The 27,855-nt window shown below is 40.3% G+C and overlaps 1 protein-coding gene across 2 annotated transcripts in view; it reads left to right on the top strand.

Moving 5' to 3' along the window:
• The first annotated feature begins 6,520 nt into the window (after window positions 1–6,520).
• LOC139786170 (uncharacterized) overlaps window positions 6,521–27,855 on the top strand; it is a 244,763-nt gene continuing 223,428 nt past the window's right edge. For both annotated transcript variants that reach the window (XM_071725327.1, XM_071725320.1), the window contains exon 1: window positions 6,521–7,541. The gene's annotated coding sequence lies outside the window, so the exon portion shown is untranslated. The remainder of the gene's footprint in view (window positions 7,542–27,855) is intronic.

Genomic DNA, 27,855 nt, shown 5'->3' with positions numbered 1-27,855 from the left:
ACGAACGCGTAATTGCTAGACAACATACTGTTACGTATCAGTATTATGGTACGTGTAACAAGTGTAGTATTGAAGGGAAATATAGCGGATCACGTCGCGCGGAATATAGGAACTGATCGATATATACGCCTCGGTCAGCACATCACAGTAGGATAACGGAAAGTATAATAGTAATAGGAAACACACATGTACATTTGCAACGAGGAATCAAATTACGTCCTCCGGATTTTCTCGAGAAAATCCACGAAAATGGTGGGTGATACCGTTCGAATTACAGGGACGGGAAGGGCGAGGGGGAGCGATATTATTTACCGATAATTTACTGCGGTCGTGTTATCCTCTTGCCTATCCTGCGGCTGGATATATAGGGACAGATTGATATATCCACAAAGCACCCGTTGGGAATGTTGTCCATTTCGTCTTACGCCTATATCGTGTGTATCGAGAGAGGACCGCGTATATACGTATTGCGAGAATGATATAGGGTATTGCGGATACACGCGTCGTGTATACACGTATTATCAACGTATTTTGCACCAGAGATTCAAAGTCGGTTTCCAATAAGATCAGATTTCTACGACACCCCGACGCGAAGATCTCCGTGTTCGATGGTAATGAAAATGTCGCATAAAATACATTTCTTTGTGACAGCTTTTGCTCATCCAATTAATCAAACGATTTAATTAGTTTTACTATTGTAAATATTAAATTATATTAAATTTTGTCTTATTGGTTTAGAATTAGATGATAACATATTTCTTATTTAGGGAAAAAATGAGAATATGCATTTTTGCTTCGAGAAATAGTATGTTAGTAAAATGTGCACGAATACATATTGAAAGATGTCATATATTGCTAATAAATAAATAAGGAATTCGAGAAATCAGTGAGATAAATTTCGCTGGATCGAAACGAAATCGACACGTATTTGAATTCGGTGTTGGTAGGGTCGTTTTCGCGATAGTTTTTTTCGTCTTAATCGTATATTTGGACGGCAGGCGATTCCGGAATTGCACGCGCACTCGTATGCGTTAAGACACACAGCTGCGATTGATATCGATGGTGAAATCAGTATTCAGCTAGGCAGTGACATACCATATCGCGTGCAACGTGACACATGCGACAAATAGCTAACACGGCCGTGTTTCGTTCGGATGTACCTTTACATATTCACGCTATGTGGCATGTTGAGGGATATTTACAACGCATGAGACGCAAATTGCAATTGTATTTATACAATGCCGTAAGACGATGCATTTTCGCTGGTAGCAAATCCGCGAAGTAGCGTATTCTTAACGAGACGAGCGTGAACTTCCTTGTCTGGATATTTAGAATTGCCGCGAATAATAAAAAATTGGAAAAAATTAATTAGTTTTCGGCAACTTAAATAATTTAGATGTATTTATTTAAAATATACCGTAAAAAGAGATCTTAATTTAACTTAAAAGAGATATAATTATTATTATTAAATAGAGTTGTATTTAATTTGATATGATGATATGAAGAATATTAATTAATTAGTGGGCTTGACTCGTTTTGTACAGTTTCTTTAGCTTTTTTTCTTCGAACTTCTTTGAATTTTATAATATTTGCAAGAAAAATAATGTTAAAGCTCTGTATCTATTTAACGACTTATAAACAGTTTTTTCAATTTTAGGCAGTGCAAATATAGTCACTTTAATTTGCACTGTTTGAGTAAAAACTAGTAACTTATATTTGTAATTAAGACATTACATTTTTTATATTTAATCTTTGTATTTTTAGTTCAGTTAAATGGCGGATAAAGTTGTAGAAAATTTAATGAAAAAGTCAATAGTTGAAAAGTTATTAAGAAATAATTATTTTCTCTTCTTTTTTTAAACCGTATGATTGATCGGTGATTGAGCGGTGAGATAAAAAATTAGTTAACTCACGGTGTGACTATATCTTTAATTTGTCACTAATTTAATTACTTAGATTTATGTAGAGTTAATTTAAAAAACTCGATAATGAGAAAATTGATTGAACGTAAGACTTTTTATTGACTGAATAAAATTATGTAGAAATTTATAAATCTAATTATAAATTTATAATTAAAATGCGAAAATTCGTAAAGTTTCACGTAAACCTTTTTAATTGTACATCGACGCGGTAATTCATAGGGAAAAATTCGTAACGGGCTTGCTGTCTAGGATCTCTAGGACGATGTATCTCGATGCGATCCGGTATCCTGCTGGCCGTGTGCGTTGTACATCGACCTTTGCATGTTTGCGTTCGCCGCGTATCGAGCACTTGCAGACAGTTCTCGATTCGTCGCGGTTAATGCATTCCCGTGAACTAGCGTGTAAATCAAATTCGCACAAAGCGAGAACCGATTTTGCCGCTCGCAATACGAACGGTTCTTGCTCGACGCGCTTTTGATTTACGCGGCTTCGAATTTACACGGTAGTTTTCGGGCACGCACTAACCGTCGGAGCCCCGAGTCTGGGGAACCTGTACCAGCAACATCGCGTGCAGTTTTCACCCCTCGAGTACGTAGGTGAAAGTACGTGTGCGCAGGTGCACGCGCGCGCTCACGCTCGCCGCTATGCGAGGATCCGGCCGCATGCGCGCGTGCACTTACACGTGCGTGCCGTACGTGTACGGGTACGTGCGGCGTATGTCGATGGGTTGCGGTTTGACTCCGGTGGCTACCGGATAGGCCGCCGTTATTATCCGTAACTCGCGTTGCGGTGAGAACGGAGCGAACGCGCCTGAGAACCCTCCACTTGAGAAATCTACGTCCGCGACGATCTTCGTTTCCTGAGACCGGTCGCGTTGTTGAAGAAACGAAACCGCCTTTTGGCACTGAATGAATGATGTCTTAATCAGTGACGCAAAAGCTTGAAAATCACGATTACCGCATTGAAACCTGCGAGTTTTATCTCACTCAAAAATGTTTTAGAAATACCTTTATTGTTGCACTGAAAATTACAAAGTCGCAAATTTTATGTAAGATTACTTTAAAATAGCGTATCTCGATTTTCGTACGATTCTAAAACATGTAAACAAAATTTTTTAAGTTTTGAAAGACTTATTTCTTTTTATCTTGTATATTTTTTTCTGCATTTAAATTAAATTGAGAAAGATTATATTATTTGTATTTTAGCTTCCGCAGCGTTTCTTTATGAACTTATTCGTATTATTGTAATTTAAACAAGTGATATATCACGTGGGAAAGCAGTCTTTCCGAGAAATAAGCTCAGTCATGGAATCAAAAATGATGCCTAAATATACAATGCGTGTCCGAGGCTCCCGTATCGGTATTCGGAAGTGAGCGATTGAATTAAATTCCTCGTTGAGTGCTTCCGCGATATAAGATATGCGCTCGGGTTTTTTTTTTGGAGAAGGGGGGGTCCCGGGTCTAACGTGAAATATTTTACTATTCGGCGGAGGGCTCTCGTCCCTTTTCATCGTATTCTTGGGGAAAACTGATAAAAGGATCTGGAAGAATATGGAGGACGGGGGTCGGCTCGTAGAGAAAAAGAGGGGACTCTCGGTTTAGGGTTTAGGGTGGGCTTTCGCGTATCCGCGGTAAAGCTTCGACGGTGCGCCGTGGAAACGATCGGATTACCATTTTTTAGCGCCCACCACCCACTCAGCGAGAAAGCGCGGTCCCTCGCTCTTTCTCTCTCTTTTTCTCTCTCTTTCTCATCCACCAACAAGTAATTCCGTGTTTTCAATCTTGGCGAATGACGCGGAAAGAACTCCGAGCGCCACTTCCGCGCCGGGTGAACAGTCGTTCGGTTTCTGAGACAAATGTCGTTGGACCATAAACTAAATTAGCACTCTGCGCTGAAACGAAATAAATGTCTAGCCTGTCGTTGAAATCTCAGCTGTTTACGAACTTGTGCCCAAGACAGATAACTATCAGGTTCGATTTAAGTCTATCGTATATTAGCAATGTGAAGTGAAACGTGTTTAAAAGTCGGAGTGCAAAAGAGAAGGTAGGAGAATTTTAAATGTAAGTAAATAAGGGCTGTTATGAGAGGATTACGTCAAATGACTACGGTCTCTGAAATATTTAGATGAGCTTTTTGATAAAGAATCTTGATAATAAACGAAGCATAAGCATTCAAATATACATATTATACCTAAGTGAGATCTTGTCTATGTTGTATCACTTGCGATAAATTCTAACTTGAATTTAAATGTACAATTATTTAACGGTTTTGCACGGAGAAATATTATGTTATTCATTTCTATTATTGCGTTATTTATAAAAATCAAAAATAAAAATGAGCAAGGAAGAATTTGATTGATATAGAATAACAGTTATTAAATATATACTGGTATTAATCAATAATTATTAAATAGACACAGTTATATAATACATAACTATCGGGATCATATTAATGCGCGTTTCTATTGCGCGAGAGATGCTGTAAAATACGACTTGCGAAATATTCTTTATACATTCCTCAACATCATTCGTGGCTCGTTGCAGCAGTACAATTTGATTCTAAGAATTTTCCTACGAAATACCAAGGATAGATGTTAGCAACAGACGGGATGATTTTTAGTCTTTCTTGTTGCTGTTCGAGGATGCGGTCGACAACATTCGAGACATGCTCTTCGAGAACCTTTATGAAAACGTGGCAAAGCATACCTGGCCCGAAAAAGCCAGAGATTGCCCGGCGCGATCAGGTATGCCGAGAATGGACTGCAATTCTGCGGAGTGGGAGGGTAACGTTTTCGAGGGAAAGGGATGCTTTCTCGAGCTATCTCGATATCTTTCCCATATCGGACGCTGATAGTTCCCTTTCCCGCGCGGGGACATCGGGAAAACCAAAAGCGCACATAATAAGGTGTAACACATTTGTGCCTGACATTTAAAACCCTACTGCGACAATGTGCCGACAGAGAATTTTGAACCCCTTTAGTATAACATCGTTTCGTAGCGTAATCTTCTCTTAACTCGCGATTTTTATAGCTTTGGGGTCAAATTTAGTTCTGTAAAATAAAGCGGTATGCGTCGGATTTTTTTAAAAATCTATTGCCCCTTTTTTAGTATATACTTAATTTAAAAAAGAAATAACTTTACTGAACACTATAAACAGTTATTTTCAAAAAAACCTCTTTTATCGTAAAAGATGCCTTGCAACGCGTTTGGTCATACGATTTCTACATGTCAAATGAATAAATCTTGATGTTCCTGTCAGATGTGTGCAGCGATATTGGAAAACCTTGTTGGAAACTGCAAAATTATTTTTTCATGTAACGTTTTTTTATAACGCCCCGACTTTCAGGAATACATTTTTGAAACAATTTAGCGCCTAACGCAAATAAAAAATGAAAAATTAGATAAAAATGTTAAAAGCCATCTATTAAAATTTTCATCTCGCGGATGGATAAACTTTCATGAGAGGTAATAATTTAACATGGTAAATAGAGATAGTAATATAATGCGTAAATGTATACACAAGTATACTCTCACGCTTACGCAACAGCTTTTATCGCGCATGTTATCGATTAACATTATTATTTATCTATTTCCGCCGGTTTCATAAACATAACAAACGCATGTGTGTGATAGAATCCCCCCATTTATAGAAATACCTGATAATAGGGAATAATATTTATCTGCTACTGCTATAATAATCCGTAGCGTTGGGTGATATCTCTTAAAAAAGAAAAAACAGCCAGTATTATCATTTAATTTACTTAAAATTTATTTTTACAAAATTTCGAAGAGAATTGTTAAAGATATTTCAAAAAATGAAATTCAGTCGATCTTTGTTTACGAGAGATATTTATATCGTACAAATAATGCAGTTATTTTGGTACATTTTTCCTCTTCTTCCTCGCTTTCCAAATTAATCGTATAAGTTTTGAATTACCGATAAATTCAGTTATGGATAAATCTTAAACATTTTTAAATTTTTCGTTTTAATTGACAAGTTTACTGTTTAAAACTGGAGCATAACATAATATAAATGTACGCAAGATATTTGCGATTGTTTCAATAAAATCTATTAGTTCTATTGAATATATCGAGACAAACCATTTTCCGCGGGAAGATTCTTCTGTACATTTTTTACAGTGCACATATTTATTTAAAAAATTTCATTGTCGATTCTCTTCTCGTTTGTCAACAATTTAAATGTTTAATTTATCCGTAACTGAATTTATCGGTAATTCAAAACTTATACGATTAATTTGGAAAGCGAGGAAGAAGAGGAGGAAAAATATATCAAAATAACTGTCATATATAATTTGTACGATTTAAATTGCAATTATATTCACCAATTCACGATCTACCAATTTACGATGAGAAGATCAGCTGCATCAAGGGATGTTGGTTCGCGGGATCCGAAGATCCAGCCCGGAGTACGGCACTGGGCGCGGTAGGGCAGAAGAACGAACGGTGCCGTGAGGGGAGGTAGGTCGCGCGCGACAAGGGTGGGAAAGCCGAAGCGTGGCTCCTCCGGGTGGGGGGAGACGGTACCTCGAGCGAGTACGCGGGCCTGTCGAACGCCCCACCGCTCAGTCCGACCCGGACGTTCGAGCGAGACGCGTTCGTCTTCCGTGTTACGTACACACACCAACCGTACGCACGTTGTTGTGACCCTTCCTCGCTCCTCGTTCGCGCCCGTATTCGTACACTCCGAGTCCCAGTTACCGCCGACCTGTGTGCTCGCACAAACGCATAAATTTAAATACACGCACGGGGACGGGAGAGGAGGGAGTAGAGTACTCCGAAACGATCTCGTAGTACACGCGATACACGCGGTACACCCCCCTCGGAGCGCGAACGGAGCGCGCGTTCGCTCACTCGAAGCGTAGACGGGATATTTAAACGTGTTGTTCGCGGGGGGGAAGGAAAAGGAGGATACACGGGGGAGGGAGGGAGAGAAAGCGAAGAAAAAGCTCTCTCTGGGCCGCCTCGCCGCCGGCTTTCCACGGCCACGAATCGATACCACGCGACCGTCGTCGTCGTCGTCGACGTCGCCGCCGCTGCCGCTGCCGCCGCCGCCGCCGTCGCCGCGTCGGTCGTTCCTCTCTCTCTCCCTCTCTCGCGAACGCGTAAGCTCTCTCTCTCCTTTTGTTCCCCTGCCTTCTTCCTCCTCGTTCCTCTCGGTCCGGAGAAAGCGGAAGTACGCGCGCCTCTTCCGCGAGCAACGCGGAAAAAACGCGCGCGTTCAGGAGGACGGCGCTCGTCGACGGGTGTATCCTCTCACGACGCGACGTCTCGAGGTGTGCGGCATAGCTGGAAGCCGTCTCCCTGGAAAGGGATAACGGCTTAGTGCTCGTCTACTTGCCCGGAAGTCTGTTCCCGGAAAGCGATATTGTTTTCCTTCGGGCAAGGACAGGGATCACCCGCGACGAGAATCTGCAGCAGGATCGCCGGGGTACGACCGGCCGGTGTAAACTTGTATAAGTGGCGGTTCAGTGACACGTGACGTTGTCTGTTCTCCGCTCTCTTTGGTGTTTTCTCCGCTCTCTCGGTGTGTTCTGTGACGAACAAGTAACGCTGCCGGTGTGTCGACAACTGATTCTCTCCACGCCTCGTCGTCGTACAAGTAAGGAAAAATGCTTCTCTTCTTTTTGTCACTTTCGTCTGTATATAGTTATCTCTTTACATCGCGCGGCATTCTCGGACCGAATTCAGAAGCGAGCGAGAGTGAGCTTTCGTCGCCGAAAACGCCCCCCGCCAGGCTCTCCCATCGTCGACTTTCGGAGATTATACGTCTGAATTATCGCGCTTGTAAATTAAACGCTTGGCCGCTGACCAAATTGCCGACACCGCTAATTTAACACCACGGCTTCGTTGCAACGCTCGCTTACCCCGCTCTCTCGTTAGATTCGTTGATCGTGAGGTATTCGCGCGAACGTCGCGTGCTCCGATACCGCCCACGATCGCGGTGGTACTTAGCGACGCGAGTCGATCGCGCTAATTAACTTCTCGCCGTAATCTCCCCTCGAATAACTCGGCTGTTAATGTTCTGTGGTGTGTTGACACTATACCATAACACTTAAAGAACTGCAAAACTAGTTTAGAGGAATATTCATATCGAAATTTCGTTTAATAAGACAGCATGTCAAGTTGATATATTCTTTGTTAATTATCTTAATATTAGTTTTGTTATTAACACTATTTCTGCTATTTTATTATGATTATCTTGGATACAACAGTAGAATCCAATTATTTGGGAGTTGTTCGCATTTTTTTCTTTTTAATGAATTGTATGTGCTATATATTGTAACGTATTTTTATTATAAATTATTTTGCGTTTTATGTTTTGGCGATCTGCAGAAATTATATATATGACAACATTAACATATATAAATCGTTGAAATTCATAATTAATAACGGCTAATATTTTTCCGCCATCACTTCGCGAATATATTTTTGTATTCATATATCTTTTCCAAATTTGCGCTTTTAATTTCCAACACCAGTCACGCAATATATCGTTATTCATTATGCGCACGAGTTTAAGCATGCTTTTCGGTCCCAATAATAACGAACGTAATTAATCGAAACTTTTAACGTCGAACGAGTTTTTACACATCGAAAATATTTACACGTCGAAATTTTACACATGGTCTCTCGTATTCCTTATATGTATTTTATAATTCGCGATCGCATGCAAGATGATACATCCGTTTCCGAAAACCTGTATTTGCCCAGGTTCAACGCCCTGAAAAATCTCTTGACACACTAATGAAAATCGTGCGTCGGGAAACGCGTTTATTTCTATTGTCGAAAAATTAATCGTCTTTAAAGGGTCTAATGTTAGAAATGCGCCGACGAAACGGACAAAGCGAGCAGTCGTCAAACGAGAGAACTCGTGCGGGTACATTCTCCATTCTGGTATAATTTATGCCCCCGACATACCGGACGACGACCGACGCGGACGGTCTCTAATATATTTCGGAGAGTCTCTTTATATTCTCAAAGATGATCCGTCGACCGTGTTAACTCTTTAACAGGCAGTTTGCTTTGTTCAATGTTTATAGCGTATTAAACGACAAAGATGAATTGCAGCAATTGTTATTGCCATGCACTGTTCTTTTTTTTAACACAATAATTCCAGATCGTTTCATTTATTTTCGAATTAATTTTTCATTTTATCGTTAATGTTGAATTTTATCTTCGTTTTTAATAAAAGTGAGCGTTTAGCTTGAAAACACAGCAAAATTTGGATTAACTGGTGTAAATCACGGGCTTTTGTGTTAATATTTTAAATGGGGAGAGAGGATTTAATTTAAAAAATTTTTATATTTTGTAATTACATGGAAAACAATATTATTAAAAAATCTCGATTACACGCTCGACGACACTCATATCATTTTATAACGCGTATCATTTTAGTAATGATGTATATTTATTATTTATTTTCTGAACATTTCATTAATAACAATCTTGGCGTAAATTATTAATTTTATGTTTTTAGCTCTAATGACATTTTCATATAATTTACAATTTAATGGCAGTATTGAATATCACTCTCATTGCGACTGACCGTATCCGTATCGGTTAAAACTGTAACATTACTGATGCTGAGATAATAAGAGAGCGCCGTTTCTGTGGGAAAAATTTGATCGGTTCATGGAATCGAGTGTCGCTCTGCGTAAATAAATGATCGAGGATGAAAAGCCGGGGAGGAAAGTACACAATAACAAACCTATAATTTTCCTCGCTTGCCTATAGAGCCGGCGCGTCATACATAGAACCGGTGCGACAGATATTACCGTCGCTACTGTCGTTCCCTCTTCTCTCGAAAGGGGGAACCGAGAGGGGGATATATAAGTGTACATTCCGCTCATTATTGTTGGTTGAATTAATTACGAATTTATGAAGGAAGTTGCAAAAGAAACGGGAAATTCTTGGCTCGACGATGCTCACGCGCGCTCGAATACGAGGCTAGATAAATGTCCGCTCGTCGGAAGCAGGAATTCGGCGAGCAGATACAAGTGTACGTCTTATTCTTACTTCCTTCCCTTTCTTCCTCTGGCGTCCAAACTTCCCTCGAGAATGATACGTATATACACGTCGAGGTATATGAAGCTTGCGGAGCGCGGAGTTGATGTCCTCATACTTTAGCCGCGTTTAATACCGGAGCATGTTATTGTACCTTCGGAGTTCTTGCTGGGAGATCCGACAACTTTGTTTTCAAGGATTCGCGTTGTCCGAGATACCTATGGATTAAGACGCGGTGAATATCGTTTAAAGCGATATCAAGAGACTTAAGAGAGATGAGACGACAATGAATACGGCTTTTCGGTCTTCCAGTAATGCCTGTAACGCTAATAAAATATAAAATGATTACTTAATTTGAGTACACGTCTATTTTCGTGCGTAGTTGAGAAAAGTAGCGAGTAAAGTAAGTAAATAAAATATTCAATATATAAAATGTTTCGTCACTATCAAGTGCGAAAATTTTGCTAGTTAATGAAAATATATTGTTGAATTATTAGTATAAGGGAAATTTTAACGGTGTATCGTACCGCTCTGTTCGAAAACGATTTTTCTGCCAAAACAGCTACGCTTGAGAACTTGTGGGCGGTACTCGCGCGTAAAGATGTTCTCGCCTTACTCCAATATACCTTCGCCAAAATACCTTTGGAAAGGGGTTCCCCTCTGCCGTTGCCGTAAAACAGAAAATCTCACCGGCAGCCTTGAGCGGCCCCGATCGATCGTAACCTTCGCAACGTCATGTACACCCTTTCCCTTCTCTCTGTAAACCCTAGAAAAAGACATCGGTTCGACTTATAGACCCATACGGTTCCCCGAGCGATGACTGCGCGGGTGCATGGCCGCGTACGCTTATTTAAATACCAAATAGACCGTTCTCCGCACGGCGAATCCCGTGGTCTGTGATTTTCGTGCCGCTCCATCGTTGTCGTCGTCGTCGTCGTCGTCGTCGGAGGGTCGGGATCGTTGCCGCGTCGTCGAGGGTGTCTTGGGGGAAGGGCTGCTGGGACGTGCCCTCAAACGAGGCATAAAATCGGAGATGAGTCTCGTCGCGGATGCGAGTCGACCTGTCTAGCAAGAGCGAGAGCAAGAGAGAGAGAGGGGGGAGGGCGAGAAAGAGAGAGAGAGAGAGAGAGAGAGAGAGAGAGAGAGAGAGAGAGAGAGAGAGAGAGAGAGAGAGAGAGAGAGAGAGAGAAAGGAAGGGTCGCGAAACTGTTTCGAGCTCCATGGGGCGCATTAATCAATGCAGAAGAATAGCCCCTGTTCGCTCTGCCCACCCCTTTTGTCCTCCGTTCTGTTGTTAGTGCGTATAATCGCGAACGTATATATTTTGTCTACGAACGCGAATACCGGGCGCTTCTGGGGACCGGCGACATCGGGGATGAAAGAATTACCATACAGAACGCGCGGCTATCGTCATTCTTTTCACCTGTAAATCTCTGCCAGCAGCTTGAAGTTGATCTCTTCTCGCGATGAAAATTTGATTACGGATATTAGCTGCTTGCGCAACTTTTTAATTTGCGATATTAAGTCCCCTGGCAACTGACTTTCAAAGTAAGATTCTTAATTAAGGTAAAGTGCATTTGCAACTAATGGAAGAATAAGATTTTCTACTTGCACCTTCGAAAGTTCATCGCTTGTAACTCGAGCACTATTAACAGTTCAACATTTTCTTTGAGGAAAGATTCAAAATGTTCAAAAGATTTGTAGATGAAAAGACGTTGGTTTATTTTTTTTTATAAACAGTTAAAAATAATAATAATTTCAATTTAAAGTTACTCGGAATAACAGTATAAAATTAAATATCGTCTCTCTAAAAAAATAAGTTCGAAGTTTTAAAGAGGTAAAATTTAAAGAAGATACATACTTATTTAAAGAAGATACTGAGAATATTTACGCGCTATTTTTTCTCTCTTTTGCTACAGGGATGCTATTGAAATATTATAAAAATATCTTCAATATCATTTTACGACTTTATATTTCTCTCTGATTCAACTTTTCGCTTTTATTACTCTCTCGGTCACAGAAGTAATTCGCGGTACACCACGCGAATGCTTATGAATTAAAAGGAAGCTCCATCGAGTCACTTCTAAAGAATCAATCGACATTGTCCTACTCTCAGTAGAATCTTGGAGAGAACTATAGTGCGTTTTCCAACAAGCGACACAAGTCGACACAAACGTCGTTCTATCTTTTTTTAGCATTCAATGAGTAACAAAGACAGAACGACTGCATTTGTGTCGACTTGTGTCGTTTGTTGGAAAACGCGCATAATATCGCGCTCGATAAAAAGTGATGCGGTCGTATGCAAAATTTCGCCTCGTTTCTTTTCCCTCTCCCCATGACGGGATGCCGCTTACCGCGAAACGAGCCCACACGATGATGACGATAACTGTAGGGTGATTTTTTTACGTCTCTGTTTTCCTCTCGGTCCCGCGCCGCCTCTCGATGCCCTTTCACCTTCCTCCTCGGGAAAGTCGACGTACGAATTAATAAACGTTCCCGACCGTTGCTGCGGGATTAAAGTATCTTCTCCCGAAGGGGTGGATTCCGCCGACGACGAATCCACAGAGGGCGACGGGGCGACGCGGCCGGATTGGCCGCGAGAATTAATCACTCGTCCAATCTGCGCGAAATCACGCCGTGTAATCGCTCGCCCGGGTTCGTTATTAGCGCTCGGAGCGCTATAAAGCGGCCGCGTTGTATTGTAGTTTCGTCGGTAGTTTGGCGGAAACGACGGCAAATCGAATGTTTCGATTAATTGGTGCCAATCGACCTTTTGGCTTTTTACTCGCGCCCCGATGTTTTTTGGAATGGAACGTTGCTAAGACGCTGCTTCGTTACCATCGAATCGACACCATCTTGCTTTCGATCGCGTATCTTAGCGACTTCGCTAAGCAAGAGCAAACTCAGCAAACCGTATCGTTTCGTTCCTGTAAAAAGTGGCAGAAAGAGGTACTGAAGTGAGACTTTTCATTTTTATTTTTTTCTCAGGTATATATTTATTTTTAAACTAATTTTAAGGTAGAATTTTTTATGAAAGAAAGAAAGAGAAATACGCTAGTTTTTAGCATCTTCTTTTTGGATTATGACTGATTATAAAGATATCATAAAAATAGAATCTAGGCATAAACAAGAATATCCTTCATTTTTTTACATAAAAGAATAAAACAGATAGCCTCTCACATTTGTGATTTTAATTCGAAGCAACGCGGATGTTTCGTGACGTGTAGCAGCGGGGTAAATACTCGCGGGTATAAACGTCAGACAAAAGCGCGAACGTGGAGTAGCGTCAGTAGCAGGACTCCATTTCGGACGGGGGAATTCTAGAGGGACAAAGAGGATAACATTAGAGTCCTTCACGGTGAAGGAGCGCATGAGGGAAAGAAACGGATCGGACGCGAGACGCGAGAAAAAGGAAGGAAGGCGGACTAAGACTGATAAGACCTCGTTATGGATTCCGGCGGCGTACCGGGCAGGACGTCCTCATTGCCCGAAGTGTCCTGCAAGATACGAAATAATGTCGGCGCGCACACGAGCACGCGGAAACGCGAGGATAACTTATCCCGTCCACGCCCCATGGAATTTCTCCTATCTGCCTCTCGAAACTCGTATCTCCGTTTCCGTGACTCATCTCTCTCGCTTCCAATCTCCTACTCTCGGGACAAATCTCGCTCCGGAATCGTGACTATCCTTCCGAAAGTAGCGTATATCTGGGCGCGATTAGGTCCACGGACTTCCGAGGGAACGTTTGAAAAAAGATTGCAAGACATTTCGTTCGCGAGAGAGATATCTCTTTTTGTTACGTTATATGCGACTGTCGTGTAGCGCCGCGAGAATCTTTCAGCGCGATAACATCAGATGCGAGACGAAAATACTTAAATTTCATTAATTATTATTAATATTTTTTTATTAATAATTCCGATTAATAATTGCGAGCACTGCTTTTTCGCCAATAATGTTAATGTTTTTGACATTTTAAAGAAATAATTATAATGGTTTAATTATGTATTCTGTATATTTGTATTATTAGCAGCAAATGAGATTAAAATGAAAAAAACATTGGAATTAATTATTGTTTTTACTATCTTTTATTAATGTCGATTTTTTTTATAAATACGGGACTTTTTTCAAGTGTACAAATTGTTTGTCAAAGATTCTAAATATAACGAAAATCATATTTTTAATCGGTATCAAAACAGTTCTTTTGGAAGCGTTTCAGACACTAGAAACAAACTTAAAATAATTTTAGTAAATGAAAATTCGAACTACAATTGAACTGCGGCGATAAATGGAACTGTGTATCTGTGTTTAAAGGCCGTATAAAAACGTGATACGATGCTGTATTGTGGATGCGACCGCGCTCGCAACAATGGTAGAAGATTTACGGTGCCCCCTAAGCGCGTGATTATTTCTCGGTGGGGATACTCGTGACGAGGGTCGGGTCGAAGAGATCTTCCGGGGAAAACATTCGGCTGTACCGGAACTTTATTAGGCGCCGTCTTATTTCTCCGCGACGGACCACCACCGTCTGCATAGTTCTGTGAAGAATTTCGCAGCACTCTCGCTGAGGCAACACTTTGGAAACTAGGTTCCTCGTGGCAGAGAAATATCCCGCGTTAAGGAAAACCAGTGTGCGAATATGATGTAAAAATGACAGGTGGTTGCGATCTTATGACGTATGCTCATTTAAGTTTATAGAAGTAATTTTATGCTGCTGTTGCGCCAAATAGTATACGAGCCAAATTTTAACTTTCCACAATATTTTTCGAAATGACGATAAACGTAAAAATTGTGTGCAATATAAAACGTTTTTCTATATAATCAGTTAAATACAGTAATTGATACTCTATATACCGACTGAATATTATTTACAGAATATTAAATACAGTAATTGTATTTAACTGATTATTATATAGAAATGAAAAAAATTATTTGAAATATATTTATTATTCTTAGCATAATGAATTTTTATGCAAGATCGATATTTTAATATCTCTTGTCAATATTAATTGATTAATTATTACAGAAAGTTTTGGGTTTCATTTTCCACATTTCATTTGCAAGTTAATATTTTAATATTTTACAAATTTTAATATTAGCACAGTGTACTCAAACATCGAATTGAAAATTATTAATATCTCTTTAAAAACACGTGCAATACAAATGCTTTCGTGAAAATTTATTTTCTTTTAGAAAATGATTCGTGCATGCAATTTTCCGAACTGAAATGTATCATATTTTATTTCAAATCTATCTTTACTGTTGTAACAAAATATATTTTCTTTTTTTCTTCGTTACAATTAAACAAAACTGCTCCTGAAGAGATTAACGGATATTGGAAAGAGCAATGTTTCTCTAGCTTTATAATAACATTGCTGCGGTATACGTGCATCATGCATGCGGCTGTTTTGTCGAAGCTACGAAAGTTGGCATCGTTCACCGTGGACGATTTCACCGACGGTCAGACCGGAACTTCTTACGCCTGATGCTTGTTACATCCGTTTGACGGTGGGCGGAGGGAAGGACCGACCGACGTGGAAGGATGGGAGGAAGGGGGGGGGGACCGAGGACGAGAATCTCGCGAGTAGCTCCCGCGACCAGGACTTGACTCGCACCGATGAAAAATTCACGTCGACGATAACTCGCCCGTTGCATTTTTCATAGCGCCGCGAAACTTTCTTATCCGTCGCTTATATCCGGTGTCGTTCTCGACCCGTACCGGCGCGGCGGCCACGTGCCTCTGGAGGCTGATAAAGGTGCGCTCGCGCGCGTTCGTTCGTTCGTTCGTTGCACTTCCGCCTTGATACCGTCTTCCGTCGTTTTTTTCTTTCTCTTTCCCTTTCTTTCTCTTTTTCCTCCGCCTTCTTTCGTATCTATAGGATTATTCGGCGAACCGAAATTTCCTGGCGTCTCTCGTCGGAAGAGTTCATTTCTCCTATGCATCACGTATATCGCGCTGCTGCGGTACTGTAAATGACGTGTCGAAGGATTTTCGCAGTCGCGGGAGAAAATTGATCTGCGATTCCTGCATTCGCGTAAAGTTTTATATTTCAATTCGCTATTGTTGGATAAAAATGCAATGCGTGAAATCTTAGATGCGTTGTTTGTTGAAGGGTCAAATACGCTCGAAAAAATTTTTAGAATACGCACCACGCGCTCCATAGCAGTTCTCTCTCTTTCTCTCTCGCACACGCTTGCACTGCAAATTTCACTGTTTGTGCGTTCGATCTGTTGGAAATCGCACGCGTTACTAAATACGGATTTTTTTTCGAATTGTCTCCCAGCGGCGCGTGCCCGGAGCGGTCCTTTTGCACAACTTCCGTCGTTCTCATTCGATAGATCGGATAGATGATATGTGCCAGCAGCGACGCAAATAGACATGTCGCCCGGTTTTAGTTGGAACGATTCACTCGCGCGAGACGTCCTCGTGATGACAGTTCGACGTGTTACATCCGGGCGTCCCCTTTTTCACTATAATTCCGTATCTCGGCGTCGCGCACCGCGCCGCGCCGCGCTGCGCCGCGCGGGAAAGCGATGAAAAATGTGAAAAACGAAAAGTCCTTTCACATGATGTCGCGTAACTTTCGTGTAACGTTATGTAACTGCGAGATCTCGTCCCCGGCGTCGTTCGCACTCGAATCGGAGATATTCCCTTTACGACGTGATCATACGTCGCATTAGGTTTTCCGATACTTTTTTCTATTATATTTCTGACAAGGACAGTCTCTTTGTTTGTCGAAAAATTGATGAAAGATTCTGCAAAGAAAAGCTAAATTTTAAATGTGGATATGAAACTGTGTTCCCTTCTTGACGCTCCGAGCTTTTATTTAAATTGATTGATTATCTCATGATTTTTATTATGATGTATATATTTTTCCCTGACTTTAGATATATCACTTAGAAAAGATTTAAAAAATTAAAAATGATAGATGTAATTGCGGATTTCAATCTATACTCTGGGAAAAATTTTTACCGATTTGGACCCACAGTTAAGCACTTCAACATTTTGGTTAGTGTCCCTTAAGTGAAAATTATCTTTGCGTAACTGAATATCGACAGAACTAATTGAGAGAATTGACTAGTATAACTTAAAAATCTTTGAAATAGATAGAATAGCTAATTACGATTTTTAGTTACGCGGTGTTATTTCTAGTCCAAATACGTAAAGTGAGGGTTACGCTATCTAAATAATTTGATTATTATAATTGTGGGGCCCAAATTTTTCCCAGAGTACCCACACGGGATTAATTTAAACTTTAAAATAGATTCGCATGGATAAAAGCATGTAAGCAATAAAATGGTAGCACTCGCAACGATAAAGTTAGATTCCAAAAAAATATATAAGAATTTAGTTTATCATATCTTTTCTTTATGTTTTTATTGGAGTAATAAAACTTGTATTTTTCTGTCAGAAATCGTTTAAAAGAAAAGGAATTATCTTTTGTATTAATATATAATCTATATATACTATTTTCTTTTAGCACGAAGAACAAAAATAATAATTATTATAAAGCCAATCCCCGAATTCAAAGATTAGGAAATCTAATTTCGCGCACAGACAGGATTTCCCTTAATTCACTTATTTCTGACAGAAAATATTTCATATCGGAAAACTGTCTCTCTCTCTCTCTCTCTCCTGCCTTTCTCCCCCTCGCACATTTTTATCCGATAGCGTATGCAGCGAGCTGCTTCTCTCAGTCTCGGAGATTCACTGCGCGTCAGATGGAATCTTTCCGAAAACTCCTCTCGAAGAGAGATAGGGCGCCGTCGATTTCGGATTCAGCCGGTGCGTATTTATCGCGCGTCCCGGCGCGATTAACTCTTAGAGAAAGTGGATCGTAGCTGCTTTTGCGATTAAATATGCACGATTTCAGACGAATATAAAGTAGCGGTGATAGTGGCGAGGGTCGCGCCGTGGGCCGTTACGTTAGCGATAGGCGCATCACTCCCGACTTTTAGCTTAGGGTTCAAGAGCGAAACGTTCTCGCGATCCGCAGGAGCGGCAACGAGTTTGCTTATATATTTCTCGAGAGCTCGTAGACGTTCCGCTCTCGCTTATGAAGTCTGATCGTGTGAGATCGCTTCTTCTCTCTTTATTGTGGATTCACCTTTCTAGGGTGCGAAGAGGGTCCTACTTAAATGAGTTTCTGAAGCAGTTGTTATGAAACGACACCGGTGTCAGGTATTCGACACTACCGAGGGCGAAGGAGATACGACTGCTTAATTGAAATTTAGACGGGCACGAAAGTTCCCCAGGTAGGCAGATGATTGTGTAAGTTACGCCAAGTTTTGCCTTTTTTCTCTTTTCCCATCATATTATTTATGATTGCTAAATATATTGTTTCAACGTGCGATTTTTTAAATTAAATTAGAGCGCGACGTTCTATCCGCTTTATTTCCGAAAACAACCTTCATTTAATTTTTATTTTAGAAATTTTTCAGATATGTGTGTTTTACACATCTATCTCTAAAATAAAATCTCTTGACGTCATTTGATAATTATATAGAAAATAATTTTTTATTTAAGTTTAAAATGATTGACATATGCATATTATGAACTTTTTAACTTGCTGATGTTACTAGAAGAAGATCGTCGTTCTTGCTCTTCTAATCTAAGATAGGACAAGTGAAGTAAGGCGCTTTGTTACGTTTGAGCTTTGCAAAGAGCCGCCAGCTCCCTTTATATGAGAACGAGTTTACACTTTGAATCAGGCACTGATATGTAAACTGTATTTCACGACGGGCTTCATTATGTGTCGCATACGCGACAGCCGGAATTATATTGATATAATAACGTAACGGGTCTAATTATTGGGGAATAATTCAACGATCTGTAATAATAATTACTGTAACGCCGTTGTAGCAATATTCACGAAGAGAGAAGGCAGGCAGTGTAGTATTAATCAGCCAGGATGCTGTTGGGAGGTCCGCATTATTACGTACATACACACAGGATAGGAATTATATATCTACGTGTTAATTCAATAACCGCTGCTTTAGTTGACCAACAAAAATAGACCACTCAACATTAATGGCGTAAATTATTACGAATAGCAAATGTTTGCTGTATTAAATAAATCATTTAGATATTCAAAAACTTGAAAAATACGAGGTCCGAAAACTAAACAATATTTTATCTATTACAAAATAACACAGGAAAGAAATGTGATCTTTTACAACATATGATTAAGCATTATTAAATTGAAGTATGTATCATTAGTATAATAGATGGGAAAATGTGTGTGTGCGTTTCTCTTTCATTAATTTTCTCCAAATTCTAATCTCATGACATATGTATAAAATGTACAACCATCGCGGATCATATAATACTTTCAAATTTTTTATCATTAAAGGCTTGAATTAGTCTTTTCTTCTGATTATGCTGGGGCCCCTTTTGTAATCTTAGTTAGCTGACGAGATTTTAAAGTATAAGCGTACGATCATGCATCATTATGAGATGGCAAACGATCCTCGGTTCATACAATCTAGAATAAATACCGGTTTCGCACCTGCTCGAGGGTACGAGATGGAAAAGGACGAGGTGGAATGTGGGGAACGCGCAGACCTCGTTGAGGGGATCGCCGAAAAATCTCGATCCCTCATCCAACTCATTAAGGATACGGCATGACGTAGGGCGTTCACCTAATTTAAATATTTCCCCTCGGTCCCTCAGGGGTCCCGAGAGTTTTCTAATTTAACCGCGGCGGCGGTGGCGGCTCGCGTCTGTCGTCCCACCACCTTTCCCTCGTTCGTCGCGCGCTCATACCCCGGGACTCGTTAAAGTCCATTAAGCGGTGAAGAAAAGACGGGCGGGCGAGGAAGAAAAAGGAGAAGTATCGCAGGTGCCGGCTCTTACGGAGACGCAGGTGCTGCCAGGCATCCGCTCTGACGTTCGCGTAAGATTGCATCGGGCATCGTGTATGTCTCGCGCGTCATCCTGTGACTTTTTTTGAACATCGCGATTTTCTGCAGCGCTTCGCCTCTTGTCATTCTACGACGAATCTGAAGTTCAGCAAATTGGAATTTCGCGCGACAAAGCATTATTTAAAAACGAAAAAATATATTAAAAAATAAAATGGTTAGAATATATTATCTTTTCTAATATTTTATGTAGGAATACAAGTTAACACTACTTGGCACACAACATGACAATTTATTTGATTACGACACACTTTTATGTAATACGTACAATTTTAAAGCTTTAATACTGTTTGTTATAGTTTCTCATATCGCGTCTTTCCAATTTATATTTATTATATATCAATAGTATATTAAGTAAAATTATTCGATTATTTTATTTAGTTGATTCGCCATTTCCATGGCAGGATACGTATAATATATTCAAATGAGTTATCCCATTGGAATGACAGAAAGAGAGAGAGAGAGATAGACGAGAAACCATATAATGGTTCGCTTCGTAACGATTTCTGGCCAAAAATAGCTGGAATTTGATGAAGATATTGAGTGTCCAGACAATTCATTTCGAGTGCGCTCCCGATCGATGGAAACGAAAATGTTGGCACATATTCTCCGATTTCTTTAATAGTAACAATCATTCGTATAACATAGTGCAGCTATGAAACAACAAGTCTTTCATGAATACTTCTGTGACTCTAGATTACTATTTGAATCGCAATCCTACTTAAATAAAAAATGGCAAGAGAAAATAATGTCTTATATAAAATTAGTTTAAACTGGATTTACTAATTCTCCAAAAGTTAGAGTATTAATTACGAATAGAAAAGAAATATCTAATAGCAAGAAAACTATTAACTTTATAATTATTCATTTTCTTCTCTAATTTTTATACATTCTGTGAAAAAAATATAAAAAATGATGCATAATAGTTAAAATGTTAATTGACTGTCGTAATTGATCATAAAAGCATTCGAAGTTTGATCATAATCGTTCATCAAATCTCTTTTATGTAGGTGTCGAAAGCAAGCGCGAGGGTGACCGTGTCACCCCATGAGTGTTTCCAAGTCAATTCCCCTCTTTTCTTCCCGAGGTGGTCAATACGAAGATTAATATTGGCGATCGCAAGTCGTGGTGACCGTTTATAGCCACGAATATCTGCATGTTTCGCGCGCCCTCCGTTTTGTCAGTCTCTTCAATCTATCGCGGCATTTTCGAAATTTCGTCCGCGCGTCCCCTTCATGCGCGAGAATTTCGTCGCGTCATCCTCGCACAAACGAGCGCGGTTTCTCCGTACACGGTGAGCGTGGCGCACAATGGCCGCGCGCGGTCGTGCAAAATACTGTGTACAAGGCGCGGAAATGCGGCGGGAGGAAGGAAGCAGATTCCATTTGCGGCTAAATGACTGATGCGCCCGCGTGTTGCGCGTCACGTTATGACTCTGGACGTGCGATGATATATCGCCGTAACCATCGCGTACACGCTCGCGAGCGAGCAAGCGCGCGGGCATAACGCGCGGACGTGTGCGTTACACGTGGCGCGCGGGTGGGCCGGTGCCGGTGCCGGTGTGTGCGTTAACGCGTACATTTACGGGTAAACCACGAGCTCGCAGGACCGTAACAAGAAGCTCGCATTTCGGAGCGTTTAATCATGCTGAAGTATTTCGAAGAGTTTAATGAAGACAGATAGGTATGATATTGTTTATTCGGAAATGCGCGCGACGATTAATGCGGGAATTTAGGCGCGGCTGGGTAATTAAAAGGAATTTAGGCGTAGATAGAACCAGATGGACGATTTCCCATTTAGATTTTTCAAGACGATAAAATATCATTCAAAGCGATATTCATCACGTCATGTATGAAATTAAGCGTTTCGTAAAATTCAAGGTTTAAAAAGCAGCTGGTTAAAAATTTTATGTTTGAAAATTGTGTATTTATTTCGAATTAATTGGATATTATGTAAAAAAATCAATTTTCTCAGCTTTAATAATTTTAAAGGAAACGTTGATTAGACTTAAAAAAGTCTTTTGTGTTTTCACCGTGTACTTTCGCAATACAACGAGCTCTGCCAGAATTTCAGGCAGTAAACGAGATTCCATCTTATACGAGGCCGGTTAAGGGTTAATAAACATAAAATCTTGGCCACCACTGTAGATTGGACAGTTTTCGTATCGTGCGTCGCGATATAGCGCAACACAATGCTCCGGGTTGCATTATGAAATTCATGAAAGTAGTTGCATCGTGTCGGGGGTCCGTCTCATATCGCGCAGACTGCGGGGAGTTTGGTCTACGATATCGACGACGGTGTTGGCTCTCGCTGTTGACCGGAAGACCCCCGGTATACGACGGTGGCCGGTGTATATACACATACGTAAGAGACGCGCAATTTGAATATCGGCCTCGGTAGTGGCGCATCACAGCGAGATTACTCCATTATACCTCATAGACAATGAAAACCGCTTACGTGGCCGTAAATGGCTTCGTCTACCGCGAGAAGACAGCCCTACCGCGCCGGGTTTCGCCCTCTGGCTCTTTAACCTTACGCCGCGCTCTCTTTCACCGTCGCTTTGCCTCCCTTGTGCTTCTTACATTTGACCCTCTCTTACATGTCTTCACTTATCCTATTTTTTCGCCCCGCCATTTCTGGTTTTATTTGTTGTTTGAACATATACTTCGTTACAAACCGCGATAAAGTTATCTATATATATTTTATTTAATAGCTTTCTCTTGCTCACGATATAATTATCTTATCTTGCTATTAGTTCTTTTATACAAATATGCATCTAATTTTTGATGCATAGTGTGAATAATAAAGACGTATGTAAGCTTTATTCACTTTATTATAAAATGAAGATTAATAGAAATCTTGGTAGTTTGCGTGAATTTTTATTTGCGCTTATCGATTCATTAAAGATTATATATTCGATATAATGACAAATAATTGATTTTTAAGAAACATATTTGTTATCTTTTATTTAATTAATTCGCTATTGACAATACATAACCCTTTAAACGCTGTTGATTGCAGTTTACATATACACATCAATATTACATGTCAATTGTACATCTAATAATCTAGTGTTACACGCGAAGCTGTATTAATATTTTAATTGATTATATTATTATTTCATATTAACATTCTATAATTATATCTCCACGACGAAATAAATTGTAGCCATGTAACCATATGCACAAATATGTAGAACAAATAACAATATATTGTATTATTTACCATGGAGTTTGTGTCAATAACAGCAGCATTGATGTAAAATTTTAATAAAATTTCGCTCGAGTCAGGTTCGGAAAAATCGTTTAAAGCAGTTCCCTTGTATCTGGACTCACAATCAGAACATGGCTGTCAAGTGCTTAAACGTCACATACATATGCATCTGCGTGCGTATACACCTTACATATATATGTGCCTATATTCTTTTGTGGTTCCCACGAGTTTCGTTTTACCGTATCGAATAAATCGTGCCTTGTCCCATTCTTGAACGGCGGTCGCTCTTTCATCCAACGACGTTCTCTCGCCGAGCACGCCGCGCTCCGCGGTCTCCCGCTTTAACCACCCTCTCTCCCTTCTTGTCGTATATTCTCTTTCTCATCGATCGTCTCTCGTCAAAGCTTCCCTTCCCCATCCGCCCTAACATCGTTACGATATCGTCGCGTGCTCCCGAGACACGTTCGACACGGGTTTGGAGTTGTTCGAAGGTGTCTGGAGCGGGGGCGAGCGGCGAAGGGACGGAAGAACAACGGTAATCGGGGGTGGGAGCGGTTGTAATCGCGCGGGGATGCGACCGCACCCCTCGACGATGTAGCCTTGGTGTGCGATTGATGTGACACACACGCTAGCTTCATGATGACGGCTTAAATACGCCTTCTCCTTTAATTGAATCGACGTTAAATTTCGTATCAAACGTAGGAGGAAGGGATACAAAGCTACGAGAGGTTTATTTGATCTAAATAACTTTCGCACTTGATTATGAATTATACGTAGAATATATAAGAAGAGGGATTAGGAAGATACGACGTAATAGTTAAACAATTCTAAACTAACTTGTCCTCTTTTCTGAATGATTTTTATTGGGCTGAATCTGTTTGTTTTCGAGCGGTAACGTTTCGAAAAAGAGAGCGATCGTATGCATCTTTGACCGGACTGCTCGTGAATCGTTGATTAGGGTTCGCGATATTTCGACGTGCCCGACGTGGAAGATCGAGAGAGCGTGTCGCAAACTGCAAGTCCCGAAACACACGCCGCTACTCTCAATCTGCCTCGCAACGACGCGCTGCCGTTAAATTTTGTACGTAATTTGCGGCTACCCCTCTACACACGCTGTCGGTCGATGCACGGCATAGATCTTCCGGTGACCTCGTACAACGAATGCTGTCCGGCCCTAAAGCTATCTTTGTGGAGATAATTCGGTTTTACTGCGACTCTTTTTTTTTATAAAAAAGCTTGCTTATATAGGAATAGAATTATTATTGGATTTTAATCAATTTTTATCATAGTTTATTCTTTTAATGTTTTTTTTATTGGATATTTTATGTGAAATAAATGTATTTCCATTATATAAACGTGATAAAATGAATTCTAAATGTCTATGTTTGCAAATGGTTGACATTAAAACATTTCAAGATTCAATAGTCTGATATTCTTTATTAAGATTGAAGTAGTGAAATATCGTGAAAATTACGTGAGTTAATTAAATTTAATCAATTTTGATTAAGTGGATTTATTCTTCATTTGATGTCTGGATTTTCGATTTCTAAACTTTTGCGCTTTATGACTTCTCACGTTGCCTGTCGCGGCAACTTTGTATCAATAATCAAGACGTTTCTTCGTTACTTTAAATTTATTGTCCCGACGTCTCATTTTTTTCTTATTCAAAAGTACACGCTGCTTTTCGATTCACCCTCGTGAATTTTTCGATATTGCCTTGAGAGAAGTTCTTATTCTTGGCCTATATCATTGTAATGGCAGTTTTGACATTAATAATCAAAGCGTGTCTTTGTCCGCCCTCATAAATTCGCTGTCGTTTTTTACTTATTCAAAAGTCCTCGCTTGCTTTCTGATTCACCCCCCTGGACGGAGATGCTGCGCGGAGGTGTACGCCACTGCGCGGACGTGGCGGCTGCACGGGGGTCGTCCTGGTTGTCCGTTCTCCTGCCGAGTGCACGGGCCGGCGCGGTGCGGCTCGGCGTCCCTCTGGAATATTAATATGACGCGAAATATTATAAGCCACGACAGTCGACGTCGTGGGAATACTAAATATTATCCCGCAGAAGCTCCGGTTGGCTGGCCGGCCAGTTCTACTACTCCCGCCGCGTGGTAGCTGTATTTTGCTCCTGGCAGCAGCCCGCAGGACATGCAGCGGTCACGAAACGCGGTGATAAACTGGCTTTCGCGCGTCACGACGCCTCGATGTGGCCGCAAAAAGCGTGCGTGCGTGCGAGCGAGCGAGCGAGCATCTCACGAACCCGATCCCGCAGCTTCCGCTGCAATTCTCGATCAAGCGATCCTAACTTCAGCTCGCCGCGAAACGGCACGGCGCTTTTTGCGCTTGTCATTTGCGCGGGGATGTGATTTATCGTCCGTATTTTCCAAGCCAAGCTCAGGGCACGGAGCACCGAACGAATCCTTCGTCTCTTTTTACTGTTCGGTTGTTCGTATCGCTCGGTTTCGTATTATATCTGCTATAACGATGGTTTCGATTTTGCAGAAATTAGATACTTTACTCGCACGGGTTGTAGCGGTGAGTGAAACTGTGCTTTAAACAGAGTTGTTCCGTGAATTAATTAGAATTAATTCTATATTTCGCTTTTTCGTACACCGGAAAAAATGTAAATCAGATGATTACGTACTGAGAAAAAAATTAAGATTTTATTTTAGATTCTAAATTGCAATTATTATATATTTTTTGAATACTTAGCACCGATATAATATCACAATTCGTTACATATGCTTACGGAGTAATCATATCGGTATTTTAAGCAGAAACTTTGTTTCTAATTTTCTTTAATGACTAGAAGCTATTAGGTGATAGATTTGATAAATATAATGCTTTTTTACGACGCATTTTTTATTCACCTGTAACTGAAACTCTGAAAGAGTAGCTCTGACATGTTGCTTAGCATAATGACATGAATACGACATACGACCCCGAACATTGATCCGTACGACGAGATAATCGGCAATTACGTTACGCAGGCAAGATGACAGAATGGGCGCGTAAGTTAGGCTGACGCGCTAACGCGACATTTATTGGACGTCGGTCGCTATCGTTGTGCATACCTCGGTTAACAGGTCGTTTTCTTTAATGGCCAGATAAACCGGCGAACAAGTGATTATTGCCCTGCCGTCTCGCAGCCGCCAGCGCCAAGGATAAGGCGCAAGGCGCGTCGACGCTTTTATCGATCGTTTCGTGTTTATTGTGTGTACGCGATTTTTATATTTTCTTCAAATACCCTCGATTAATATCTTTATAAATGATAATTCCTTTGTTTTTCGCAACAAACGTGACATAATACGCAATTGTTATATTAGTGGGATATTTTTTGTTATAAGAACGTAGAATTTTACGAAACTTGTCCCGAAATATACAAAATAATGGATTTCGAGTATCCTTTTTCTTCAATATCTTTCGAAATATCTTTCACAAATATCGTATTACAATTTTATTTATTATACATATTAAATATATCTTTGTATTATTAAAAATTATTGAACTGATATTCAGAGATCCCTCTTGTGCTGGAATATATTATAGCATCGGAGATGCTCCCGTAATATTTTCCATGTATTTGTTCCATAATCTATGGCACTCATAAATTCGCAATGTACTATAAGCGTCGAGATGAAATTTCCCTCCGATTTTTGGCGCGAGGAAGAGGGTAGCTCGCCGCTTGTGTGGGGGCAGATAGAAGAATTGTACGACGTGTCATAATTTATGCTTCGCCGTTCCCGGTTACCCGCGTTAGATTTAACGAAAGAATAAAGTAAGATAACGAATTCGACGACACGAATCGGAATTTACTGAAGATTTCGCCGCGATAATTTAGATTTGATTATCGGAATCACCTATTCTTCCTTATACTTTAATCGATTTCCCGACGCTGTCTTTTTTATCCACGCTATAGCGTCGTTGTGAAGATATAAAAGTCACGCCAGCATGATGTATGGGTGAAATATTTACAGTGTTGTAAAAAAGCGTGGAGGTATGTATGTTCCGTGATGAATCTGAATCTATGTAGCTTGTTCCGCAACTAGTTATGTCTTATCTGCGCTCAGTTTGCCGTAATAAAATTATGAGGACTAACAAGATCGATTTACTCCCGCTAACTGATGAACGTTCATGCTTTATTAATGGACGCATAACGTTCATGCTTTATTAATAGGTGCAGATAGATATGAGGTACATTACGAGAACTATCAAATAGAAAGAGAAAAGAGACTTTCGTTTATCTACATTTCTCTGTGCAGATAAATATATTAGAGTTTGCTAGCTAAAAGACATTTTCTCCACGGGAAATTTTCTTTGTTTTTAAGTCTTTTAAAAACATGTGATTTTACGTTACTTTATATTTTCCTTATACGGGAATAACCCAGTGCAATACTTGTTAAAGCTGCTATAAAGTAAAATATTTTTTTAAAATTATATTGTTTAGATTGTGACCAAGATGATCAATGCGGGAGATACAAGTAAAGGAAAACAATACACGAACGTGAGAAGAAAATTTGAGACGATCATTAATATCGCTGACCACGCGGGTGTCTGGTAACGACATTTACTCGGAAAAATTTCAAAGAAAATAACACGAAGGAATGAATTTTCGACGTATCTTTCCCGATTTAACGAATTCAATTATTGGAATCGCGCGCATACCACGATTACAGATTCTCTGACGAAGTCCGAGCTGAGTGTTTCTCTATCGAAAATTTGATGAGAAACCTAATAATAGAGCCGTGCGGGTAGACAGATGAGTTACATAAAATTAGAA

The sequence above is a fragment of the Temnothorax nylanderi genome, unplaced genomic scaffold (assembly GCF_030848795.1).
Source record: "Temnothorax nylanderi isolate EJ_2023f unplaced genomic scaffold, tnyl_v1.0 TNYL_tig0009_pilon, whole genome shotgun sequence".
NCBI classification, from domain to species: Eukaryota; Metazoa; Arthropoda; class Insecta; order Hymenoptera; family Formicidae; genus Temnothorax; species Temnothorax nylanderi.
Note: the sequence above shows the minus strand (reverse complement) of the source record. Positions and strands in the feature narration are given on the sequence as shown.